We start from the raw sequence: 22,713 nt of genomic DNA, 5'->3' as shown, positions 1-22,713 counted from the left end.
CCTGAGTGTGTCAGGAAGAAAGCCAAATCGGACGTTCAGAGTGTGTATCCTCTGTCTCCCTTCTTCCCATGTCCCTGAAGATTGTGAGATCTGTCAGTCCTTTTCCAAGAGGACCAGGAGAGAGAGGCCTGGAGCTGAGGAAACTTCAGGATCAAGGTAGGTCCGAGCATGGGAGGGCTGGATCGGAGTCCTCTGCCCGTGCTGCGGCCTCTGGGGGGCTCCCCAGTCAAGAGAAGTTCAGAAAACGGCACGTTTCTCCTTCGACGTCGATGGCCTCGACGTCGAGAGGGTTGACCACCGTGTGCTCCCCGTCGACCGAGGGCTCTGAGTCGAAGCGGCGTCGCCGTTCGATGTCTAAGGGGCTGACCTCGAGACCTCGGATGAGGTCGACGTTGAGAACTACAGCCACGTCGAGGAGTCATCGACGTCGTGATGGTTCCAGACACCGGCGTTTGCCGTCGAGGCGACACCGCCGCTTGCCGTCGAGGTCTACTCGGCGTTCGACGTCGAGGAGCAGGCACTCGACATCCAGGAAAAGGAGATCGCCGTCGAAGGATGTGTCGACGTCGAGGCATTCGACGTTGAGGAAAAGGTCGACGTCTAGAAAGGAGAAGTCAACCTCAGGGAGGCGATCCAGGGCAAGGACGGCGTCCCCGGGCTCGGTGGTCAGCCTGTCCTCTGCTTCCACGAGCCCCCGGTCACGGCGGCGCCGGCGTTTGTCTACTAGAAGGTCTGCTTCTAGGACTTTATCGCGATGACCTGCAAAGAAGAAGAGAATGGTTAGATCTTCCGACTCGGAGTACTCTCAAATCTACTCACCTTCTCAGCCGAGGTCACTTACGCCTCCTCTGTTGCCGCCGAAGAGTCTCCCTCCTCCACCTCTTCCTAGGACTCCTCCTCCTCCTCGGCCGAAGACGACGACTCCTCCTCTGCTTCTTCCTCATCGCCCTCCGCCTCTGCCACCTCGGCCTCCTCCAAAGTCCGTCTCGCTGCTGCGCTTCTTTTCACCACCTAAGGGGACGCCACAGCCGAAGACTCAGGCTCTACCGCCGCAGCTTCCACCCCCGACTAGGCCGGTGGATCGTCCACGACCTCGGAGGTCCAGATCACGATCCAGGTTGCGATCCAGGCAAAGACGCCGCTCTAGGAGTGACCGTCGTTAATCTACAAGGTCCCGGCGGCGTCACAGACGAGATCGGTCGAGATCCCGTCATACGGATTCGTCCAGTGCTCGGGGGTATTCGCCCACACTGTCAGATTCACCCCACACGAGAGTGTCGCCAGTTGACGACATTGTGTCTTTTCAAGAGGTGCTATTGCAAGGGACGTCGAAGCTGGGTATTACCCTGACGGTGCCCACGCCTGCGACATCAGTGATCTTCCAGACCCTCCATAAGCGTCAGCTGTCTCGACCCCTGTTGTCCTTGGTGCCGGGGCTGGAGGAACGGGCTATGGAGCTTTTCCTGATGCCGGCGTCAACAAGATTCGACCCCTCCAGGCTGCAGAAGAAATACAGACCTCCAGACTCCGATCCGGCGTTTCTCAGATCGGGTCCGGTCCCGGATTCAGTGATCGTCACGTCCGCCAGGAAACAACACGCTACTGCTCCATCATCCACGGTACCCCCTGATAAAGAGAGTAGACAGATGGATTCTGCGGGTCGTAAGGTCTCTGGTTCGGCTGCTACGTCTATGAAAGCCGCTAGTGCCACGGCTCTCCTGGGGCGATACGACCGATCGTTGTGGGATTCCCTACAGCAGTTTGTGGAGCATCTCCCTAGGGACAAGAGGGAGGATTTTCAGGAGATCATCAACGAGGGTATGATGGTGTCCAATCAAGTAATCAGTGCGGCGGCGGCGGATTCCTCGCTCTTGCCTGCCCATGGCTAAAGCCACGGGATAAATTTGAGACTTCATGCCTGGTTGCGCCTAACGTCGCTGAAACCAGAGGCCCAGCAGAGGGTCACCAACCTGCCGTTCTCTGGAGCGACGTTGTTTGGAAAACACACTGATGAGGAGATGGCCCGCATGAAGGCGGAGGCCAAAACCCTGACTGCTGTCGGGTTATAAAAGCCGCAAGAGAAGAAGACGACCTTCCGCCCCTTCCAGAGACGTTTTGGTGCCCAGGGCAGAGGGCAAAGTCGTCAACCTGGGCAGCAACAACACCAGCAGCAGCAGTACCAGTGGTGTCCATTCCAAAAACGCCAGAGGGTTAGAGGCGGCCAGCAGTCCTCCTAGACGCCTAAAGGCCCGGCCGAGTCTAGGCCCTGAGGTGCTACTTCCCCCTCATCCGTTACCCGCTCCGGTGGGGGGGAAGCATACAACATTACTTGGCAGAGTGGAGAAAATTACTCGGGACAAGTGGGTGCTGAATATTGTTTGCAATGGATACAGTCTTCGTTTCGTCAGCCCGCCTCCAGCGATTCCACCGGTTTGCTCGCAGTTTCAACTGCGCGAGCTCCAGGTGGAGGCGGATACCCTGTTAAGATAAGCATTTACAATGCAATGGTCTCGGCATTATTAAAGGTGAGCTATTGGCATTGCTCATGACTTTTTTTTTTCTAAATCTTAAATAAATGGCATTGTCATTTACATTGGCAATAGCTTAATCGTTAAATAAATGGCATTGTCATTTACAATGCCAATAGCTTAATCGCTCGCAAATGCATGACCTATTGCATTTACACCCTCATAGAGCCACACACACAAAGCCACCCACACACACACATAGAGCCACCCACACAGTCATTCACATAGAGCCACCCTCACACAGACAGAGCCACCCACACATAGTGCCAGCTACAAAAAAAGCTATCCACACAGAGCCACACACACAGAGCCACACAGCCACACACACACAGAGCCACACAGCCACACACACACAATTGCAAAGAGTGGGGAAAAAAATCGCCTCTCAATTGAGAAGAAATCAAACACCAAATTATAGGCCAGTACTCCTATTACTAGACACAAGGAAGGTCCTAGGGGTAAGTTTATCGACCTCAACTGTTAAACCCCCTACACAAAATTGACACCAACCAAAATTAACAGTGAGTCCAAGAACAGACAATGTACCCAAAAATATAGCAACAACAGGGAGTAGTTTAATTATAAACAAGTTCCCATCAGTCCACCATCGAGACCGCCCTTCATCATCTGGGATCTTTTATGTTTATAAATAACACATAGAGGGTAAAAAAACCTGTGCTGGCAGATGACTAAGCCATGCACAGGAAAAACCACAGTGTTAATATAGATGTGCGAAAAAGGCGTGTATACTCGGGGAACTGAAAAGCAGTGCAAAGAAAAGGTGTGTGTGAAAAGAAAGAGAAAAGCTCTAAAATTAGGTCGTGATCGGGAAAACAATTTTAATAGACACCCTCACACTCCTAAATCAATAAAAACAGTGCAAAATGTGGTGTAACAAATAACCACTAAAAGAGATGTAAGGTCGACATGTTTCTGCAGACAGAGGGAGTCTAGTGATCTCCTGCTGCTTCTTCAGGACCATTAGTGCTACTGCTAAGTTAAAATAACAAAAACCATATCACCTGATGGTGTATGTATGTTCATCTTCTCATCCCACGTGATGGGAAGGAACAGCCCCACCTCGGAGAGTGCGGTGCATCCACTACCTGAGCTCGTGCCAGGTGAGGTGGGGCTGTTCCTTCCCATCACGTGGGATGAGAAGATGAACATACATGCACTGTTTTTATTGATTTAGGAGTGTGAGGGTGTCTATTAAAATTGTTTTCCCGATCACGACCTAATTTTAGAGCTTTTCTCTTTCTTTTCACACACACCTTTTCTTTGCACTGCTTTTCAGTTCCCCGAGTATACACGCCTTTTTCGCACATCTATAATAACACTGTGGTTTTTCCTGTGCATGGCTTAGTCATCTGCCAGCACAGGTTTTTTTACCCTCTATGTGTTATTTATAAACATAAAAGATCCCAGATGATGAAGGGCGGTCTCGATGGTGGACTGATGGGAACTTGTTTATAATTAAACTACTCCCTGTTGTTGCTATATTTTTGGGTACATTGTCTGTTCTTGGACTCACTGTTAATTTTGGTTGGTGTCAGTACTCCTATTGCCACAAGTCAAGCTAAAGTGTTGGGGGTGGGGTGGTGTTAGGGGTGTAGCAAAATATTATTCTTGCTTTGTCAAGTTGATATATACACGTAACTTTACTCTAACACTCCTCCTTCCACTATACAACAACTGCATCCGACACAAACATTATAAACCTAAGAAGGTCGACCATTTTTTTCATACAGAAAGGATATGAAATTAGACTAAAAACAAGACGTATGCAAGCTGTGGGAGACTGAGCAACATGTCCACATTTTGACACACATTTTTATGTTCAGCAGGATCAGTCCATTTTTTCTACAGACAGTTATGGTGCCCAGCTGTAGAAAATATTACTGACAATGAGAATTGCACAACTGGTTACTCTATTTATTCTGAGCCATAAATGCATAACTCTGCTGCTGCAGTGGCTGTGAGCCTGACTGTTGTTCTCCAGCACACACAGTGCAGACTTGGTACCCAGCAAAATACCAGCAGCGTTTCTGCAAGCTTCCATTGGGGCAGCTGCAAGGGCTCATTCTGCTAGAATTCAGTATCTTTGTCATGCACTTAGTAAATGGACAACGCTAAAAATCATGACATTTGCAAATCCAATGTGGACAAAGAATCTAGAAGCCACAACTGTTTATAATCAAACTTTAGCCATCAGTATCCTAAATTATACGTATACTAATCTAAGATGCAAACTGTGTTTTGGATATGCATCTTTATCAAAAAGGAACAATTTTTTGAAAACTGCCAAGATACAGTAACTCCAAAGCCTTTCCTAAAACCACCATTATACCTATTCAGTAGAAATATGGCCACCGTGCCACATAGCAAGCCAGAACAATGAAACCTTTCCAGTATTGAAATCAAACTGCAGTGCGTGTAAACGACACAAAAGAAAAAAGCCTTGAGGAAAATGAAGCAAATAGAACACAGCATCGTTAGTGCCTGGCCCTACGGGAGCCTGCTAAGTAACCGGATGCAAGGACTATGAATAGTGAGCAGAAGATGGATCTCCAGGGAGATAAGCCAATTCTCAATCATGAGCTCATGAAAACTCCCAGCTCTTTCATGTCCCGCTCTGGGAAGTTCATTTGGGAGACTGGTGTGGGAAGGTCATCGGTAACTTCTAACGGCAGCGAGTTATTTCCAACACAACTCAAAATTAGCATCCTGCCGAGAGCATGGGAAAACTCAGACAAGCGCTTCAATTAGACGTCGGGACTAGACAGAAGAGAAAAAAAAGCTTCATTGATAAAAGATTCTCGCTCATTTTAGGATCATGGAGCTGTGAACATATAGGTTTAGATGGAGCAAGGGCATTTACTGACCCAATAGTGCAACAGAGATGAACCAAACACCTAACAAAGTCTTGTTACAGCAAAAAATAAAGGATAGAGCGAATAACTGAAATCTGCAATCGCTACCTAAAATACATTCCTCATCCCTCAAAAGGTCTCCCTCATTAAGCAATATTGGCACTTGTTTTGAACTACAACAGGCGAATATTTAGATGTAGGGTAACTCTTCTGCTGCTCCCCAAAGCGCAGTGTGGCCTATTACGCAGTAATAACAGAGTCATGGGCAATGTGCAGATCAAGTAAATTTTTTTTTTAAAAATGACAGAACTGCACCCTTAGACAACAAAATGCACCAAACCACTCGCAAAAAGCATGAATGCCTGAGCACAAACAACCGGTATCAAGTTAGAAGCGTTCATTAAGTAGTTACTTAACCTTTACACTGATCAGAATGTTCACTGGATGTCATTTCAGTGCTGTCATCAGAAATTAAGAACTATGCAGAATTCTCACTAGTCATTTTAAACAAATAGTAAACGTCCTACTCAATTCCTCTATGTTGTCCCTGGAGGACTTTGCACACACCGTGCAATTTTATAACAAATAGAGCCCATGAACTAACTCACAGATGCAAACACACACACACGTGACCCTGCACATGCTCGGTCATCAATGCGATAAGTGCACATCCCATTACACTCAACTGAAACGATAGCTGCCCGACCATCACGGTCCTTCATGCCCCATGCAATCAGCAAAACATGAGCGCACCCCTTTATTCTGCAACTTCTACATGCAGATCCTCCACATTCTAGGGCATGGCCCTGCACTTACACGACTGCATTAACACCAAACTTAGGTCGGTACCTCCTGCCCACGTTGCACATACTGCGTTTGACACTACATACACCGTATCGCTACTATGCACATACGTCTCAATGCAAGTGTAATGCACCCTTGCATTCTGGCTATGTGGCAGGTTCAAACACACTTTGAGGTGTCCTCAAACATGAGTTGTTAGACATATCATATTCCTGACCACCAGATAACCCCTCATCCTCTACGATTAGGGTAGATTCCACGCCCACCTTTACAGGACTCCTAACCTCTGCGTGGCACTGCTGTCCTCTAGCCAACCTATACCAAAATATCGCTATACTCGGTACTGTGCCTCTACTACTGAGCATCCTACTTAACTTCGCCTGCCTGTGTCTCTTCACTCTGCGCCGGTCCTCTAGTCCCTTGTCTGACATGAATTCACTCTACACATTACCCACACGATGCTCCAGGAGCATCCAATGCGCACGGACCTGGCCCGTGTCTCTGCCTCCATCGGGTGACCTCCCCATCGCTCTCAACATCCCTCCACCATTCCACCCTCAGCATGCCCCGGTCGCAGCCTCACCTTCTCCAGCTCATCGTGCAGCTCGGCCAAGCTGGGACGCAGCAGCTTCTCGCCCAGGTCGGCGGCAGTGTGCCGGTAGTGGTCGATGCGGGACACGGCATCGATGGTGTTGTCCGAAGGTACGCATGTAGTAGGTGTTTGTGTGCGTGTCATAGTATAGTGATGCTGCCCGCCCGAGTGCTGGCTGCCGGCCTCGCTCAGTGCCGTGTCCCCGTTCTGGAAAATCACCCCGCCGTGCGCCGGGGGCTCCGGGGAGTCACTGCCGCTGTCCCGGTCCGCCGGGTCCACAAACCCTCTGGCAGACTACATGCGGGCCTCGACACCTGGAAGGACACCCTGCGAAGTTTCAAACCTTGGGCTTCCGGTCTCGCACTCGTAGTTCTGCACAGTGACTTTAACCTCTTTACATTTTCTCTTCACTTCATTAAAAACTCAAATTTGAGGATCTTTCTATAGTTCGCCTGCATCGTCCCATTATACTTGACAACCATACCTTTCCAAGCGAAGGACTAGAAACTAGCAAATCATTATTATTCCTTAAGTGGTCTTTGAACATTACAGTGCCTAAGAATGTTTAGGGGCGAAGCACAGGAATAAAACAAACAAGAAGAAAAAAAAATGGCGGCCGCAAAACTCTGCAAATTTCGGATTCGGGGGCGTGTTTTTGGCGTTTTGAGTGACGGCTGACAACAGAGTCCAAAGATCGCAAAAAAACACGTCCCCGAATCCGTAAGAGACGGGGCTTCATTGGAGTGACTCCCTTCTCCTCCAATGGCTGGCCTCCGTTTAGGAAGCTAGCCAATGGAGGAGAGAGGCGGGTTCCAAGCCCCCTAACTCCAAAACATTAATTCTTCGGGACTCCACCCTCACTGCTTCGCAGTGCAACGGTCCCTCGACCTAAAAAAGGGCGATAGAAGACGTTCTTGTGTCTCAAAGGGGAAAGGGTCTTTACACCCGGTTCTTCCTCGTGCGCAAGAAGGACAAGAACGAGTTCAGGCCCATTCTGGATTTGCGACAAGCAAACAAGTGGATTCGCAGGGAGAAGTTTTGCATGCTGTCTTTGCACCAGATTTATCCTCCGCTACAAAGGGGAGACTGGCTTTGCGCAATAGATCTGCAAGTTGCGTACTTCCATGTGCCCATTGCACGAAAATATTGGAAGTTCCTGCGAATTCTGGTCGGCACCACTCACTATCAGTACACTGTACTACCATTCGGTCTGAAGTCTGCACCCAGGACGTTTTCGAAATGCATGGCAGTGGTGGCAGCGCACCTGCGAAAGAACAAGGTGTTTGTCTACCCGTACCTGGACGACTGGCTGATCAAAGCCTCCACCTTCCAGGAAGCACAACTGCACTTCAACAGGACGGCCATTCTGCTGAACCAACTGGGGTTGCACATAAACATGTCCAAGTCTGTCCCGACGCCTGTCCAGTGCCTGCAGTACTTGGGAACCTCCATCGATACTCTTTGGGCAAACGTGTCTCCTTCGGAGGAGAGCCGCTTATCGATCCTTCGGAAGGCTCAGGCTCTCATAGCTGTTCCATCTACGACAGTGAGGACGGTGACTTCTTTACTGGGGTCGATGGCCTCTTGCATCTTCCTCACGCCACACGCACGCCTACACATGAGGCCGTTGCAGGAATGTTTAGAGGATCAGTGGGACCAGAAGCGAGAGAGCTGGGACAACCGGATCAAGCTGTCCCTCCACGCTCAACAGTCCCTGAGATGGTGGTGCTCTGCAGAGAATCTCCTCAAAGGGGTCCCATTCCACAAGGACATTTCCACTCAGACTGTCGTCACGGATGCTTCTCTCCACGGCTGGGAAACGCATTCAGACCATCTACAGATCCAGGGAACGTGGTCCCCGGCGGAATCCACGTATCACATCAATTTCCTGGAACTTAGAGCTGTGCACTGACGGCCTTTCATCCGTCCTTCCAGACCAACTCCTTGCTTGTGCAGACGGACAATACGACCACAATGTATTACCTCAACAAGCAGGGGGGCTTGAGATCGCGCACACTGTCGCAGGAAGCTCAGGGGATCTGGCACTGGCTGCTAGCCAGAGGACTGACTTTCACGGCTACTCATCTGCCAGCTGTGCAGAATGCTCAGGCGGACGCACTCAGCAGGCTGGTGCACCATTACATCGGCTCGAAGGGTGAGTGAGATTCAGGCATTATGTTGTCAAGAACCTTACACTGTTTTTCATGCTGCTAAGGTTGTGATGCGTACTCACCCTAAGTTCCTTCCTTAGGTGATCTCTGATTTTCATGTTAATTAGACTATAACTTTACCTACGATTTTCCAGAATCCTTCCACTCCAGCGGAAAGGCCTCTCCATTCCCTGGATGTCAGAAGGGTGTTGAAATTCTACTCGGATAAGACCAAGGACATTCGTAGGTCAGACCAACTGTTTGTCAACTATGGGTCGGTCAGGACTGGTCTTGCTACCTCGAAGCAATCCATCTCTAGATTGATTGTGTCCTGTATCCAGTTATGTTACCAGAAGGCGAATAAGACCGTAGGAGGTAAGCCTAAGGCTTATTCCACCAGGGGCAAAGGAGCTACAACGGCTTTGCTATGTAATGTTCCCATTGCAGAGATCTGCAGGGCTGCCACGTGGAAGTCGGTCCATACCTTTGCTAAGCATTACTGTCTGGACTCTGATGCCAGAGCAGATGCTCAGGTTGGGCAGGGTTCGTTAAAAATTCTGTTTGCACAGTAGTGGTGTTGTTTATTTTTTTTCTCCACCGCCGGTTAGATTGTTGGGATGGGCTTGCCATTCTATTCACTAGATTATGACTATACACAGAGATCCCCTACTACAGAAGGAGTAGTTTCTTACCTGTAACTCCAGTTCTGTAGTAGGGGTATCTCTGTTATAGTCATAAGCGCCCGCCCCCCTCCCCGGTGGAGAAAATGGTACTGTAATGTATGCTACAGGCCTTTCTTTATACACCTTCAAAAAGATCTGAAAGTAAAAGGAGTTTGCTGTGCATCATGGGATACCGAGGGTCTCTGGAGAGTTCCTTAAAGGCACGGTATCCCTTTTCCAGACACATAATGGCAGCTTATGGGGGCTTGTCTGTCCATACCTTCCTCTCTATCATTCCAAGGATTTTGTGAAGGGGAAGTTTCTCTATGGGTGAAACTTAACAGACGGTGTTTAATGTGATGTTGGTGGAATATCCTTTGCATTTCTAGTTGAAGTACTGGACAGTGTAGCCTTGCAGGTATAGGCTGCATTATTGTCTTTAATTTTATCTTAAGTGTCTATGCAGGACTGCACTGAGGACAACTTAAGAGATTATTTTTGATTGCTCCGGGGTCCACGCACATGGGTGGGACTATTCACTAGATTATGACTCTAACAGAGATACCCCTACTACAGAACTGGAGTTACAGGTAAGAAGCTACTCCTTCTGGTACCTTTGGCAACACTATTGGAAGCGTTTACCAGTTCATTCCTGCTGCACTCAGTAAAAAAATGACTAGGTAGGAAACTACATTGGGCGGGTTCTGATCCACAAATCCTGAACAGAAAATCCTGTGGCAGACTAGTTGGTAGTTGCTGCTGCACACAAAAACATCAATGCAGTGGGCTCAACTTCTTCCAGTTCCTTGTAAAAAAAAGAGAGCAGAAAGTATAATTCCCTTGGAAGGAAGGTTTATCACTCAGCAGTAAGGTGGTTAGAGTATAGATGCTGCCTTCATCAGCTGGTGTGAACAGTCTTTGTGGAATTTTGCAGGAAAAAAGCAAACTCTCTTAAGATAGTTTTTTCAGTCTGACAAAGGACATAGGTTATTTGGCTACACCTGATACCGCCAATGCTGTATTCATCGGAAGCTTTTCATGGCTGAGACTTTTAATTTCTGGCCCCTCAAGTGTGATAGCAGACGTTGAGGCTACCTTTTAATGAGTCTTCGCTTTTTTCGTTGCAACCTGATGAAGAGATCCAGAAGGTGAAAAACTACAGCAGACACTCTGAAATTTGTATGTCTGGGGAAAAAGGAAGGATTTCTAAAAGTCCAGTTTCGCAGCTATGGCAGAATCAAGCAGTGTTAATTTAATCCATGCTGATTGAGAACTGCAATATCATAATTAGTAGAAGCAACAAAATATGGAGTTTTTCCAAGGAGGGCAGGCAGGAGTTTTTTTGACCTACCGCTGGCATACGATGTCAAAAAGATCATAAAGAATTTGTGGGTGCTAGATATTCCACAGAATTGGTACAAAATGCTTTTTCCCCTATGTTCTCACAATTAACACTGAAAGCGAAGTTCTGCAATATTAAGTTACTTGGAGGAAAAAAGAAGCAAATTCCTTCTTTGAGAAGAACTCAATTTTTAAAACATCAGTGGAATAATGTGATTTATTCTCAATATTTTCTGATCGGGGAAAAAGGACCCACACAAGGGTTTTGTTCAATTTTAGACCTGAAGATAACAAGCATTTGTCAAGAGGGTAAAAGTTTTATTGGTAGTGCTTCATCAAATTTTCCTACTTTTACATCAAGGGAATTTGGCTGTGTGCCTTCAATTTGCACGATTACTGTTTATATGGGTACATATAGCCACATGTACCTCACCTTAGAAATCTCCTCAGGAGTCAGACTGGAATCACTGAAACATTTCTTCAGCAATGCTCCTGTGTGAAAGAAGAGGTGGCTGTGCTGCTCTTTGTTGGCTCTATACCACCTGGAAGTAATGGAGCAGAGATACAAATAATCACCACAATTGTGCTCTGACGTCAGTTTCCTTTCTTTCCACACTTTTGTTGGCCTCCTAATGATTTTTTTGTTGAGTTTTATATAGCACGAACTAGACCCGAATCGGGTATTAGAGCGCTTTACATGAGCACCATTTTCGTTACAGAAGGACACATTCATTTTTTTTAGGCATGGGGAGATTAAGTGATTTGCCCAGAAACCCAGGATATTGAGCTTCGTTGCCGAGACTCGAACCCGGTTCCCCAGCTTCGAGGTCGACCACTCTAACCGTAAGGCTACATCCTCGCTTATAAAAAGGAAATTCCAGTATCCCCACCCAAAACAAAAATATTTAGACCATGTTGCAACTGCAGAAAGCAGGTGTCGGTCATGGATCCGCATGAGATGTTTCTGATGTCTTGGTTCAGGCCATGACTAAGGATATGGACAAGGACTAAGGACAAGTGTGCCCTCATACCCCTATAGCCAAACTCAAACCGGGTGATGAAGCAATTCATCGCTGATCACTAGACGTTGTGGCGTACATGTAAATCCTCATCCAAGTTGTGGATGCAAACTCTATTCCTCCCCCGAGCCTTTCCCACAAGCCGTCCACATCGCACTAAAAGTCCTTAGGTAAGTCTAAATCAAAGTCCAGACACAATCTTAAAAAGGGGAAGTGGGACGCAACCCCCATCTTGCCACTAAGTAATCTTTATTGTATAAAGTTAGTTAAAACTTGTACAAAAATTTAAGGAAAAAGTGCACAATTCACGTAAGTAGCTAAACACGGTGATTAAACCAGATAAAAAAGCATTTGCTGATAAAAAAGCTGTGGCACGAAATTGCCAGGGCCATTAAGGCGTATGTCCTCCAGTCCTTAGGCTGTTCACTCTGAAAGCATATGCAGATAGTTTGTCGTCCTGCGTGAGCAGAAGTATGCGTAAATTCTAGAGCGTGTGTGTGCTTCCCCTGTTAAGCAGAGCCATTCATGCACTATCCTTTCGTTTTTCCTGCGTTTGACGGTTTTTCGTCTATTAGTGCTAGGAATTTTCCTAACTTGCAGTTCATCTGCGGGTCATCTGGATTAAAACAGGGTATCCCGGCTTGTCTCTGTATTCGAATCCCACGCTGGTTGAATTGATGTTTGAGCCTGCAGGGTATTTCCCTTGTCAGGCTGGAGCAAGAGCGTATCAGGTGGGCCATGTCCTTAACTCCATAGTTGCACAGTCTGCATTTGCCCCGTCAGCCATGGTGGCAGATGCTGAATGGCTGGCAGTTTTCCTACTCGATGTGTCAGGAAGTTCTAGTTGATGGTCGGGGAGTATCCTACACTGAAGTACGGTTGTGGGCTAATCGATGTGTAGCCATTCATTTTAATCCATGCGTGTTTTTGCAACTCAAAAGTGGCTTTGTCTTCTGCTAGTGACATGCTCCTTATGGTCTTCAGCACTATTTTCTTAAAGCCCGCATGTGTGGTCAGAACTTCCCAAGCCTGGCTGAGGCCGGTATTTGTGAGACCGTGATATAAGTGTTTTCTTGCCGGTGCTGCTATTCTTTGCTGAAGCTCTAGCCAGAGTAGATGGCTTAAGCTGTTTAGAGGGGCATTCTAGATTTTGTGCCAGCAGGTTATATATGTCCCCTGTCTTGTTAACTGTTTTTATGAGGCCAAATTCTGGCCGGATCTGAGCTGCTGATGCATATGTAGAGATGCTGAACATAATTCTTTAGGCCCTGATTAGGGTGCTGTCCAGGATTTGTGCGTCCCTACCTCTTAAAGCTTCGCTGCCGTATGTAATCTTAGGGAAGATTTTGGCTTGCGCAATCTGGATAAGAGGACAGCGCCTAGGGCCCGTGAGCTGAGATTTTATTTGCCTTAAAATTATCGCAAGGGTCATTCCTTTCCTTTTTATCATCTCTAGCTGGCTGGAGAATTGGCCCCCGTTGTCCAGGGTTACCCCTAAGTATTTGTAGCTTATTGAGTTTTGTATTTAGGTGTTTCCCAAGTGCCAATAGTGGGGTTTCAGATGCTGCCCTATCTGTGATGTGGTACTTTTGCTGGCTACCATGCCTTTCTCTGCTTAACAAGATTGAGTACGGCAAGAACAGCAGTACAAGCATTAGCAGGCTATAGACAGGGATTCCTGAACCTGCACGAGTTATATTTCTTTGAACATATTTCGTCAAGATAAAGAGAAATTACTTTAATATGCTGATTTCAATATACTCTACCGAGATGTACTGATTTTTGATTATTACTCAATATTTGAGCCCTGAAGAAGTCTCAATGCTTGAGACGAAACGTGTCGGCTAAGAAGGAAATCCATATGTGTTCTTGGATTTTTTCCTGTCTTGGATCACCACAATAAAGAATCTGAAAAAGAAAATCTTACAAAAGTCCGGACTTATTTATTACGAGATCGTGCACTTTTATATGTATTGTGGACATTTGAGACTACTAGAAAAATATTTCTTGGATGGGTGCTGATTCCTTACCATTTATGGCAGTTTTCGGGCTTTGCCCTTGAAGGAACAGAAAGGGTTGTGTTCTTTGGAATCACAAGCACCATCGCCACTACACTCAAGCTACAGGTGAAAGCAGGTGCATTCTTTATTTGCCTCAACCCTTGTCTTTTTCTAAAACCCCTTAGTATTTGTAGCTTATTGAGTTTTGTATTTAGGTGTTTCCCAAGTGCCAATAGTGGGGGTTTTCCCTGTGTCTTTTTATGGACATTGTCTTGGTTTTTCCATGTTTACTTCCAGGAAGTTATGTTTTTAAAATGTATGGAGTGTATTCAATTCAATCAATTCAAAATTAGCTTTATTCGGTTGGGAAAATCAACCATAAAAGCACAGAATATACATAGCGAGCTAAAAAACAATTCATTATAAAAAGAGACGGGTACATCTGGAATCAAACGTGGGAGGGTACAATATAGTACAAATCTTACTGAGTTCCATTATTAAAGGGTAGTTGATTTGAAAGTGCATAGGTGTAGCATAATACATCATTTCATGTGAGCAAATTAAAACATTAGCAGCTATTAGGTACCTTAAACATCAACATTATTGGATCGGAAGATACATTGTAAATATACATTTGAAATAAAAACAGATAAAAAAACTAATAAAAACAAGCACAACCCCAGTATGAAAGGCCACCAATTTTGCTGTGATGTAATTACATAATAAAAAGTCAGTAATATATACAATATAAAGTGCAGGATGCGTGAATCATCCTGTCCACCACTGGCTTTCTAACAATTTAAAAAGAAAAGGAAAATTCATTTAAACACCATACTTTTTCTGGCCTTAATTGAGCTGAGGATAAATGTAGCAGCAAGGAAGCAAATCCCAGGTTCTTCCATGGTGAGTAATAGTGTTATAGCAGCTTTAATAGTTTTAACCCCATGTTTTTTAAAAAGGGGTTTAAGGAACGTAATTCTAAAAGGCAAAAACAAATCACATGAGAGTAGAAAGTGCATAGTGCTCTGCTTTGAAGTCCCATCACAGGGACATGGGGAGGACGGATACTGTTTCATTATTGGAAAGGCAACCAAGTGATGCACTAAACCTAGCCGCGTTCTGATCAGAACAAAAAGATGGGATGGTCTAGTGACAAAGGAGAGATACTCTTGGAAACCAGACGTATCAGTGTACATATGGTAAAACTGATACGTAGTCTGTTTCCTGACTATTGCCTTCCTCTTTTCAATCCTATGTGAAAGATAGATGCTTTTCAGTTCCAGTCTGGACAGTGATGGTTAATCGTTAAGATTTCCCAAAATAGATCTGTCGTTTATATCACCATAGGATTTGATTAAATAACTAAGCCAGGGTATCTTAAAACCAGTCTCAGACAGTCATTGATAATGGCCTTTGTAAAAGAAGTTTCATCTTTTGACTCCAGAGCTGTAGTGGTCTCATGGCTATTAGGTCCGGCAAATAATTAAGACCGACTTCACCATGTACAAGTTCCGTGGATGCTGAAGCTGGGAGGCATAGGAGCTTCTTAAAAAAAATATTCTCTTTAGATTGGAGATTTGCACATGGATGGTGGCCCCATATGCCCGCCCCATATAATGCGACCGAGGTGCATCTAGCTTTATAAATGACGATCATATCTTTGATCCGCCGATTCCCTAAATTAAAAGCAAATTTAAAAACACCATTTATACTCGTTCTAAGTTTAACCTTAACGTTTGACCTCTCATAGTTCCATTCCCCATCTGACGAGAAAGAAATACCTAAGTAACAAAAGGTCTCCACATTCTGTATCTTGTTACCCTTAACGGAGAATGGTTTCAGACTTTTGAATTTAGGTCCGCACACCATTGTAAAGGTTTTAGTCTTGTTTATCAACAACAACCTCTTGCTGATAAAGGCTGCAAACCCATTGATTAACTTCTGGAGGCCCATCGGGGTTCTTGATAGTAGTACTGCATCGTCTGCGTAAAGCAGCATTGGTACCACCTTACCCTCGACCAATGGGGAATCTGCTTGGATTGTTTTAAGGGCCGCATCCACATCATTAATAAATAAAGTAAAAAGTAGTGGTGCCAACATGCAACCTTGGCGAATACCACGCTTAACTGTAAAATTGGGGGTGCATTCTCCATGTTGGCCATACCTCACTTTAGTTGATACATTTTCATACAGCCTAGCTAAATGGAGTGTATTCAAAAGGCGTTGCATCCCGACATGCGTGTGGCTGATTAGCAGTACATCGTAGGCATTAAGGATGCTATATAGAGCCGTACCGCCTATCCTTGGGGCATGTGCATTACATAAGTTGATGGTCTGCGTCAGGTTGGCCATATAGAGCTTAAACAGGGTTGGGGCAAGTACACAGCCCTTTTTGAGCCGTTTGATGGTTGGGATACTCCTTGACCAGCATGTGCCATCGCCCAATTTAACCTGCACCCTGGTGTGTGTATGCAGGGATCTTCCAGCCTGCCAATGTTTTGCAGAAATTAGCTTTCTATGTTGTCAAAGGCAGCCTTGAAAGCAGAGATGATGCAACTGTTTTGATGACTTTGCCTTATCCATAAGCAATGACAGTGATAGGATATTGATTAGAGTCTGTGTTTTTGGAGAAGCCGGTTTGGTTGGGTGGTATGAATTCTCGCTCAGCTGCCCATATCTGAAGTTCTTCTAGTAGGGTGCCTGCAAAATATTTTGCTTTGTTGTCTAATTAGTGCCACTAAGCGATAATTTTTGGGTGTGGATTTCTCACTGCTTTTGTAAATGGGCTCAATGATGGAACCTTTCCAAGAGGCCGGTAGTTGACTCGGATGTCCGGCTTCCCGGAACTGTGGGTTCAAGGCCGCTGCCCAATTCTCAGGGTCCTAAGAAGGATTCCTGCTAATCATTCCCTTCTTGCCAGTGCACGATAACCCGTAGAAGACAAGACTCTCTGTTACCCAGCAGGGGGAGATTGATCTGGCAGCGCTAGAAATCCAAGATGTCTGCCCGCCCAACTCCTCCTGCTACGTTCTAGTTTATTTCCCTTTGGTACACAAAGGGAATGTGAGGCTCGTGCAGCCGAACGACCATGCACTTCACCTGACAAAATGTAAGAAGAGGTATTGAATTTGTTTCCTCTGTCGCGTTAGTTAGTTTTAGCAAAAACCTGGTTCGTCGTTTAGTTTCTTCGGTCAAGTGTACTCGGACTATTCCTTTCTGCGCAAGTCCTTGACATAAACATAGTATCTCAGTATTGAGTCTGTGCAAAAATCCTACAAATTCTGAGGAGACACTCTCGTGTTCGTCCTCACAGTGTCTCAAGTTATCAGTGCACATTCATAATGATTAGTGTCTCAGTTGTTGGGTTAATGTAGCTTTTACCTGTCAAACAACCTATTCAACTTATTCTTTGGGTAAATACTGTGAAGGGAGGCAGTTACAAATAACATTTCCTCACACTTTCTAAAAGGTCAACTGGCTGAATATTTATTCCCATATTAAATAAGTTTATCAATTATATTAGGCAATTAATATCTCGTGGGGTAAAAGAAAGATAGGTTTCAAGTTGTCTCTCCTCACGCTTTTTTTTAAAAGAATTACAGCTCGTCTAGAGGTTTTTCACTTACCAACAGAAGCGTTCCATGCTTCCTACGCAGTTCTCTCTGGACACGCAAGTACCAACCCTAAATAAAAGAAGAGTTAAGATTCAGTATGTATAATTAATTGGTGAAGTAATGTAAATACAATAATAAAAGAAGAAAAAAAGAACACAGATAAGAGAATAGAAGCTAAAGCCTTGTTAGTAAAGGGTATGTGAAGAATTAGTTATAAAACATGTGTATAAATATAAATGTATTTACATTATAGAAGTAGAGAGTAGGATAATTCTTGCTTAATGTTTTCCTGCAGTTCTCAGAGGGAAGGAGGGTTACTATTAGTAAAAGAAGACTAGAAGAATTACTTCCTGAAAAATCCCAACCAAGGCAATATCTTCTCTACCCCACTTGCCACCAGCATATCCGTCCTTGGCGCTGTGTTTTACCTTGGCAACAGCTCGTTTCTCTGTACTGACATGGTACAGGTTTCCACTCTGGTTCCAAAACCTGCATCCTTCCCTTCCACACCAACCCTGGTACATACACCTCTGGTGCTGGAAAAGGATCTGGTGCAGAAACGATGTTGGACACCAATCTGGCTATGACTTGATCTTAACCAGTACTGTGCTGAAAAATTACAACATTGCATATTTTATTTATTTTATTTATTCAAAGTTTTATATAGCGCGAACAAGATCCTTACAGATATCAGAGCGCTTCACAATGACAGGGTAGGGGCAGTAGGAATGACCAGAGATAATGGAAGCAGTATAATAGTCACTGACATGGTAGGATAATAATAACAAACATAAAACATATCAATATACAAACAGGTAAACAAGTAATATAAGACGGCACCAGTCATTGATCCCCCTACAGAGGTGTTCAGGTACACCTTGGGTGTGTGGATGGCTTATACCAATGACTTAGTGTAGAGAGAACACTGAGTGGGGGCATCGGGAGAGTGAATCAGTAAACCAAAGTGTATCATATATTGGTCGGTATTGAGAGTAGCGTAATAATGTCCCCCATCAAGTAGAAGTATAGTGCCAAAGGACAAGGTGAACAGAGATACAGAGCAATGCAGAGTCTCTGATCCAGCACCTATAAGGTTCAGGAGATCATCTTGGCCAGAAGGATGGTTTTCACCTCTTTCTTGAAGAGTGCAGTGGAGGAGATAAGCCTGGTTTCAGGAGGGAGCGCATTCCAGATCCTGGGTGCCATTCCTGAGAAGGAGCGCTTGTATGTTTTCTCTTTCCGGAATCTACGAGGTTTCAGGAGTAGATTTTTTGTACTTCTATTGGATCTCGAACCTCCTGATATAGACAACTTTTGAGCGAGGTAGTTGGGTGCATTGTGGTGCACGGCCGCGTGTGTCATAACTGCAATTTTTAGCTGTATTCTAGCTTCAAAAGGCAGCCATTTTTGAGTCTTTAAGTCTGGGGATATATGTGAGTGTTTTCTTGAGCCAGTAATGAGTCTCGCGGCAGCGTTCAGGGAGGCTCTTAAGGGTGCTGTTGTGGATAGCGGGAGTCCGCTGAGGGCCACAATTCCGTAGTCTATTCGAGGGATGACTAGAGCTTGTACAGCAGTTTGGAAGTCTTCGGCAGGGAGGAAAGGTTTAATTTTCCTCAGTGTGTTGATTTGGAAATTAGCTCCTTTTGTGGCTTTGCTAACGTGCTGCTGCTTGTTGAGCTTGGCGTCGAGTGTGATGCCTAGGGATTTCGCCGAATCCACGATGGTAGGTTGGACATTGAGTGCTGTTAGATTATTGAGCCAGGTTTGGGTAGTGGAAATTTTCGCCGGGGGTGAGATGAGTAGGAACTCAGTTTTCAGAGCATTTAGTTTGAGGTGATTATTGAGATGATTGAGTGTTAATAAGTGTGGAGTTCAGATGTTTGATATCTTCCGGGGATTGTAGCTTTAGGTAAAGTTGTGTGTCGTCGGCGTACATATGGAATTGGACATTGGAAGCTTGGAGCAAGGTGGCGAGCGGTTCCATGACGAGGTTGAACAGTGTGGGGGAGAGGGAGGATCCTTGTGGGACACCTAGATCTGCAGGCACAGGTGTAGATAGCACATTGTCGATCTTGAACTTCTGAGACCGGTTGTGAAGGAAGGACGAAAACCATTTGGGAACAGTTCCCGATAGACCCATTCTAGTGCTTAGCAGCTCCAGCAAGTTCTCATGTTTGACCGTGTCAAATGCTGAAGATAGGTCAAGAAGGATGAGGAGGCAGGACTCATTGCGATCAAGAATTTGGAGGGCGTCATCAATTATGTGTGTCATAGCTGTTTCCGTGCTATGTTTCGCTCGGAAGCCTGATTGATGAGGGTTGAGGAGGTCAAATTGATCAATGTGTTTTGTTAGTTGGAGTTGGACACATTTCTCCAGCAGTTTGGCCAGGGTGGGGATGTTGGTGATGGGTCGGTAATTGTTTAGGTCAGACGGATCAGCTGTAGGTTTCTTGAGTATAGGCGTGACTTGCCCCACCTTGAGGGAGTCTGGAATTAGGCCTTGTTGTAGGGAGCTATTGATGATTTTGGTCCAGAGAGGGAGGAGCAAGGGGATGAAGTCTTTTACAGCATTAGCAGGTAGGGGGTCTGTGAGGTGATTAGAGGGCTTCAAAGTGCAGAGCAGTTTGTGTATTGCTTCTTCCGAGTAGGTATCGAAGTACAGCCAGGATGCCTTGTTTTTAGGTTGATTGTTAGACATTCTGGTGTGGTTGGGGAATCTGCTTACATCCATGATGAGGTCATTTCTTATGTTGTCAGACTTTAGCTTAAAGAAAGCGGAGAAGGCTTCACAGTGTGGGGTGTCGCTTGTTGTGCTGTTTGATTGTAAGGGTTGTGTCTTTGTTTGGGTCTTGATTAGTTCGAACAGCTTTCTTGGCCTGTTTTTTGCTTGGTCCAACTGGCGGCTAAAGAAGTCCGACTTTGTGCGCTTTATTTTCCTGAAGTAGGCATTTCTCTTGTTCTTAAGCCTTTTGAGGTGCAGTGCTGAAGGGTCCGATCTCCAGGTGCGCTCTGCCATTCGCATAGTACGCCTGTCGTCATTGAGTCTATCGTCATACCAGGGGTTAGAAATTTTGGTGGAGACTCTCTTCAGTTGCAGTGGGGCGACTTCATTGACTATTGTATTCATAGAGTCAAGGTAGTGGTCGGTCAGTGATTGAACATCCGAGGCACCTGAGGGGGGAAGGAGGAGATTGCCGATGTGTGGAGGCAGGGTAGAGGGGTTAAGATTCTTCATGTCCCTTTTCCATGTTTTGATTTTGATTGGTTGAGCCGGGTTAGGTTTAACTTTTTCATTGATAAAGAAGGTGATAATGTGGTGATCTGACCAGTCGCAGGGTTGGATCGCCTCCAGTTGTGTAGAGTTCTCTTTGGCGATGATGAGATAGAGTATCGAGCCTTTGTCGTGTGTTGGTCTATCGCATATTTGGGTGAGGTCAAGCGCATTAAGGAAAGTTTTGAGACTATTCACCACTGTGTCTTTCTGATCGTTCCAGTGGAGATTGAAGTCACCCAGGTAGACTTGGGTGGTCTGCCGACCGGCATTGGAAGTGATCATGTCCATGAGTTGTTGGGTGAATATGAGATTGTCACCAGGCGGGTGATAGATGAGATGTAAAGCACAAACTTGTTTGCCCTCGCTGGTGATGTCGAGGCAGAGGAGTTCACAGGAGGAAAGGGAGGGGGAGTTGACTTTAGTAACGGAGAGGTTGCTCCTAAAAATGCATGCAATTCCCCCGCCCGTCTTGCCAGGGGACCTGTCAAGCCTAATGATGTGATAATTGGGGGGGACTAGTATGTCCATAATCGGGGTAGAGGCTTCAGTAAGCCACGTTTCCGTTAGAATGGCTAGGTCCAGATCCATAGCTGAGACGAGATCAGCGATGTCGAAGGAGTGTCTCTGGGCCGATCTGCAATTGAGTAGGATGCATTTGAGTTTGGGAGAGAGAAGGGTGGTCGAGCTTTCTAGAGTGAGTGGAACTTTTCTGAGGTTGTTAGGGACGGAACCTCTGTTGTTGAGTGTTGGGAGCCTCAGAGGGTTTGTAAGAATTGTGGGTATGGGGATGTGTGTGTTGGATATGTGTTTTACCGGACCTGGGCCATAAGAGCGTAGGAGAGAGCATAGGTCGCGATCCGACAGTGGGTTGAGGACACGACGGGGGCGCTGGGAGTTATTGCGAACGGGGATAGTCGGCCAGCGCGGGTGTCGTTGGAGGCGAGGGTATGTAGGGAGGGTGCGTCGTTTGTAGGGTAGAGGGATGGTGGGAGGTAGACTGGGCTGTGAGGAGAGAAGGTCTTTGATTGCGTGGACATCTTTTTTGATTTGTAGAATATCCTCTTTGACTTGTTGGAGGGTGATAAAGTCAGGTCAGGAGGTGGATTGGGGATGGGGTTGGTGGTGAGAGCCATTGGTGACTGGTTGAGTAGTGAGCTGGAAAGCGGGCAGGGTATCGAGGGGGGGGATATACTAGCGTTGTTGGAAGGTTCTGCGGTGCTAATGAGTGGGATGGCATTCAAAGTGTGGGCGTGTTTGTGGGCGAGGGGTGTGGGTGACGTAGGCGGTGAAGGCGGTGGGTGGGAGGCATAGGTAGTGCCGTCAGTGAGAGACGGTGCTGGTGAGTAGAAGAGTGAGTGAAGGCTGAAGACAGTGGGGGAGACAGGAGGGTAGTGAGGGCTGAGAATAGGAGGTGGGAGAGAGGGGGATGCTAAGGTAGGGGAGGCGGTATGTTCTGTATGTTTTGTTGGGAGGGTGAGAGTGTCGTGGGTGGGAGTGGGCAGAGAGCTGGGGAGGGAGAGGTGTCCGCTGTGGGGGGGATGGGATGGGGGGTGGATAAGTTCCGAATGGTGGTGTAATCAGGTGGTGGCGTGTTGTGGGTGAGAGTTGTTATGTCAGGTGTGAGAGTGTCGTGGGTGAGAGTGGGTAGGGAGCTGGGGAGGGAGAGGGGTCTGCCGTGGGGGGGATGGGAGGGGGGGGTGGATAAACTCCGAGCGGTGGTGTGTTCAGATGGTGGCGTGTTGTGGGTGGGGGTTGTTATGTCAGGGGGGAGAGGGATGGGGGGGTATGAGTGGGGGTAAAAGGGGTCATGTTAGAGGGGCGGCTAGTATAGGAGGTGGAGACATTTGTGACTGTCC

At 46.2% G+C, this 22,713-nt stretch overlaps 1 protein-coding gene across 4 annotated transcripts in view; it reads left to right on the top strand.

The window, feature by feature from the left end:
• The window catches only part of HELZ (helicase with zinc finger), a 1,775,655-nt gene that overhangs the window by 717,946 nt on the left and 1,034,996 nt on the right, over positions 1-22,713 (top strand). The gene's annotated exons all lie outside the window — the stretch shown is intronic.

The sequence above is a fragment of the Lissotriton helveticus genome, chromosome 7 (genome assembly GCF_964261635.1).
Source record: "Lissotriton helveticus chromosome 7, aLisHel1.1, whole genome shotgun sequence".
Taxonomy (NCBI): domain Eukaryota; kingdom Metazoa; phylum Chordata; class Amphibia; order Caudata; family Salamandridae; genus Lissotriton; species Lissotriton helveticus.
This window is presented reverse-complemented; position numbering and strand designations above follow the sequence as displayed.